Source organism: Capsicum annuum, chromosome 6, assembly GCF_002878395.1.
Source record: "Capsicum annuum cultivar UCD-10X-F1 chromosome 6, UCD10Xv1.1, whole genome shotgun sequence".
Lineage (NCBI taxonomy): Eukaryota > Viridiplantae > Streptophyta > Magnoliopsida > Solanales > Solanaceae > Capsicum > Capsicum annuum.
Genome location: NC_061116.1, coordinates 211,311,222 through 211,316,157, shown reverse-complemented (window position 1 = coordinate 211,316,157; position 4,936 = coordinate 211,311,222). Strand labels below are relative to the sequence as shown.

The following is a 4,936-nucleotide window of genomic DNA, read 5'->3' as shown; positions in this document are numbered from 1 at the left end:
GCAGATAAAATATTTTTCATTAGCAATATCTGTAAATATTTCAAATATAACAAAAATTATAATTAACAAGGTGACTTCTCAAATCTTCTAAAATCAAATTATTTTCTTAAATATAACAAATGAATATTCTTTTTAAATCGAATTAAAAATAAAAATATACTAACACATAAATAATAGTACTATATAAATATTGGGAACGACGGCGCCGGGCCACTAGTTTTTATATACCCCTGCCATAACGCATTTTTCTCATGGACTACAGTCTACAAGATCGTACCATCTTTTCTTCTTTGCCTCTACCACCTCCAACCACCGTCTTCCGCCGGCGAAAATGAAAGTTAATCGACGCAAAAACACTAGCAATTGGGAACAAGAACACAAAAAGGTACCTTTTTTATACCACTTTTATATAATAAATTTGATTCTATATAGTATATAGCATTGCATATTTCAAATTAAATTTACTCACTTTTTGATATTTACAATTTTCAGCTTAGATTTACTAATTTTATGATATTTTTACTTAAAGAAGTGGGTTAATTAGCTGAATACTATGTTACTCTTACTTCTAGGTTTGGATCTGTGGTATATAGGGTCAAAATTATCTTTTGATGTTCTTTCTGTATTTACTTTCTATATACTTTTTGAACTCTCTCGGTAAAAATCATTTTTTTTTTTTTTCATTAACAGAACAAGTGTTGTTAGTCAATGATATTGCAACAGCCTAGCAAGAAGATGAATTATATGCGAGAATAAAAAGTAATACTAGTTAAAATTATAAGTCTAATACTTTGTTGTTGATGATATTGCAGCAGCCTAGCAAGAAGATGAAAATGTCAGTAATAAGGAGAAAAATTAATAGTACAGAAAAGGAGCAGGAGGAGGAGAAAGGGACTTATGACTACTTTAATAAGCTACCCGATGACGTTATGACCTCTCTTTTTCTAAGATGCCCCCTCAAGACATTATCCATGTTAAGGTGCACATCCAAGTCCTGGAATGACTTCATTATTAGTCCGTCCTTCCTTCATTCTCACCTCACCCAATCAAAAGAAAATGAGCCCCAGATTCTCTTTTGGCAAACAACAGACACTTTGCATCGGCCAAAGAGGTGCAGGATGCGATTCGTTTCAGTTGACATGGATGGGAAGCATGGAGGAGTTATACACTGTTACTGTCCGTGATAATCAACTTCCGTGTAGCACAATGCAAGTATGCTTTGGTTTGGTTTGCCTTTCAACAAATTGTCTATTTATTTATGCAATCCTGCCATGCAACAATTGTGTGAACTGCCGAAATATTCACCTTCTATTACCCCTGGATATGATCATTTTGGGTTTGGATATCTTCAATCTAGGAAGGAATACAAAGTGGTGCATTTTTTCTATAGGGTTCTTTCCATGGATGTAAAGTGGTGCCCTCTTAGTGACCTTCTGTTTGCACAAATAAAATATGAGGTTCTTACCATAACTAAGGTTGGTGGTGGAATTTCTTTTAGTAAGTGGAAGGAAATTGTAGACACACCTTTTTCTCATCCGCTCATGCCAGGGCTGTTAGTAAATGAGTGTATGTATTGGTTGACAAAACGTTTTCAGCGTCCCCAGCCTCCTCGTGATATTATTTCATTTGACTTAGAAAACGAAAAATTCCTAACTATATCTTACCCATCATTTTTCGAAAGTATTCATGGCCTGAATCTGATGGATTTGAAAGGTATGCTTTGCTTGCCAGATGAAGGGAGCTTTCGTAGGAGTTCAATTCTAGACTTGTGGATACTCAAGGATAAAATAAGTTGCACACGGGTAAAGGAGTATAGCATTGATTTGGTCAACTTTGGGCCTGGGATGATCAAGTCTAACTTCAAGACATGGAATGAAGAAATAATATTTACACATTTGGATACTGTCGTGATCTATGACTTAAAAAGAAAATGCTTCAGAGTAGTGAAAAGAGTTGCGCTTGCGCGTTATGAAATTTTCTCTACTCAAAAAGCTTGTTTTCTTTAGGGAGCATATAAGTGCTTCTGTCTTAAGTATTTCTCTCTTTTATGTTACATGATAAATGATTTATTATAACAGTGTTAAGAGATATTGCTGATGTGTCTTATTGCATATGATGCATCCTTGGTGATAATTGTCTCTTCAATTGCACTTCATTTTCTTGGTTCTGAGCTTATTAGTCAAATATGGTTTGATTTACTTCCACGGTGAAAAATCCCTTTTCTTAATAGACAGTTCTAATTCTGCATGTTTATTGTTCTAATGTCTCGATGCTTGCCAGTTCTGTTCTTTAATCACCTGTAACTTTTTTTTTTTTTCTTTTGATTTCTGATGCTGTGAATTGTGATCCCATTTGCTTTTCAGCATTTCAAATTCTGGGCATTGTCTGGACTTATTTTATTTTGGTGTTTTGATTTTCTCTGTGATATAGCATGAAAACGATTGAAGAAGGTTGTATGTGCTTTAGTGGCTGTTCATGGGTGAAAATTTGATGGTATTACATGGGAGTTGGACTTGTTTAGTCCATGGCTACTTACTGGAAGATTTGTCTGATGTATGTCAAATAGAACAAGTTAAATAGTAATGTTCACATAGGGAAATTTTTACTAGCTCCATGTTCTGAACCGTGGTTACAAAACGTAAATACAGTTGCTTCTTTGAGGCTATTCTCATCTTGATCTGTGATTCCTCTCTGCCAAAATATGCAGTTGTTTAAATTCTGCTTCTCTGTTTTCTCATCTCTTTTGCTCCTCTGCCCTTTAAGGTTTTGTTGCACTGTTTGTGGAGATATATGGTGAGTTTACCTCTTTTTTCTTTGGTTTTCTCGCCATTTGACCTATGTTGCTCGGGTTCTTTGAAAATGCTGGCACACTAGTGTCGGATTCCCCAAAATGCACTATCGCGGAATATCCGACATGCACCCGTTGGCATTTTTAAAGAGTCCGAGCAACACAACTTTTGACCTCGTCCCACGTAGATACTTTACACACCACCACTTTATTGTATTGTACTTGACTCTATAATATAGTAGTAAAAACTAATGTTAGATATTAATCTACTTCTTTGGTTGTGGCAGGGGTTTTTAGTAGTATACCTATTATGCAGTATAAGAAGCATTGCTTGGTTTTAGGCAAAGAAGGACTTAGGGGTTGTTTGGTCGAGAACTAGTGATCCCAGTATTAGTTATCGCACCCACAATATAGGATAAAAATAACAATACAGTCCCGGGATAAATTGATCCCAAACGAGCCCTTAGTGTATGGAAAAATCTTCAAAGCCATTGAGAATTGTTTTGTTAGGTGGACAACCTCTTTGTGGAACCAGTGGTTCAACATGTTCCTTTTATGATGCACTCACTAGATGAAATTGATCCAACTTTTGAGGATTATCAATATTGCATGAATGTTTCTGAGAAGGCTAGATGCTGGAGATCAGGGCACTGAGGAAATGAAGCTGAAATAATAATTACTACTATAAGCTATGTTGTTTGGAATCTGTGAAAGTGCAGATAGGTGTGTGTTAGGTCCTTCGAATGTAATGTATTTTTTTAAGATCCAATGCAGGTGCAACAACATTTCAGGAAGAGTACGAGTTACGTAGACGATAATCCACAGAATACACCTTTTATATGTTTCTTTTTATTTTCATAAATAATATCGCTCGTAATATCTTTTGTTCAAGTTATTGTTATTTATTCTTGTTTTCAATGTTGGGATTTATAGCATTTTCGGTCCTTCAGTTATGAAAACTTGAGCGTCACTTTTCTTGCGGGATAGGCTTGGTGGTCGTCCTTGACTTCCTTTATTACCAGTGTTTTTCTCGTTGTTTGGGCCATCGCTAAAAATGAGTCAAAAGATCCTTCCAAGTTTCAATAAAGGAAAGGGACAAGTGGATCCCACAAATTTATTAAAAAAAAAATTAAATCTTTTTAAACAATTGGAATAGTTGTTGAATAACTACATTAGTTGTCTGAATTACTTCGCGCAATTATTGAACAACTTGTGTCAGTTGTCGAACAACTAGGTGCTACACCTAGTTGGACACTTTTAAAGATACCATGATTCTTCCTTCGTGATTTATGACTGACAAATTGAAAAGCAAATTTTAGCCCAAGACATCCATTTTCTTTAGGAAAAATTAAATAGAGCAGAAAATATCAAGTTATTATCAGACCGTTTAAAATAATTATCAGACGCAACTAAGGTTTAAATTAAATAATCAAATATATCTTTATTTTGTATTATATATTTTTATATTCTGATGTTAATGTTTAAAATAATTATCAGACGCAACTAAGGTTTAAATTAAATAATCAAATATATCTTTATTTTGATTATATATTTTTATATTCTGATGCTCATATGTAAATCTCTAATTTCGCAAAGGTGAGGGAGGGGTGCTTACTAATTTCAGGACTATTTGTATACAAGTAAATTTTGGACTCTTATACAAATCTCTAAAGATTTGTAATTGTATACAAGTGAATTTCGAGGCTAATACACAAATCTCTAAAGTGAATTTGTATTTATATAATACAATCTCTAATTTATAAATTTAACTACTAAATTGTAACTATGTCTCGTAATTAGGCAAATTTTAACTATTTCTTATTTGTTTTCTAAATGTTAGCTATTTAGGAGATTTTGTGTCACGATCCAAATTATTGGACCATGCGACACCTACACTATACTAAGCAGTTAAGAGAACCTTTCTTACCCACTTAAAAATATGCGGAAGACTTCTTTTTTAAGGGAATACTAGATTAAATATAATAAGGTAAATTAAATATTAATAAATAAAACTTTTCAAAAACTTCTTACAAATGTCCTTCACTATCCCAAGACATGGCCAGTCGTGTACAAGAGCCATTTACTACAACGTAGACTGACAATAAAATAAATAATACAAAGACTCTAACATCTGCCAATAAGAAAGTG

At 33.8% G+C, this 4,936-nt stretch overlaps 1 pseudogene; it reads left to right on the top strand.

Moving 5' to 3' along the window:
- Nucleotides 1-209: 209 nt before the first annotated feature.
- LOC107875922 lies at nucleotides 210-2,170 on the top strand (annotated as a pseudogene).
- The last annotated feature ends 2,766 nt before the right edge of the window (nucleotides 2,171-4,936 follow it).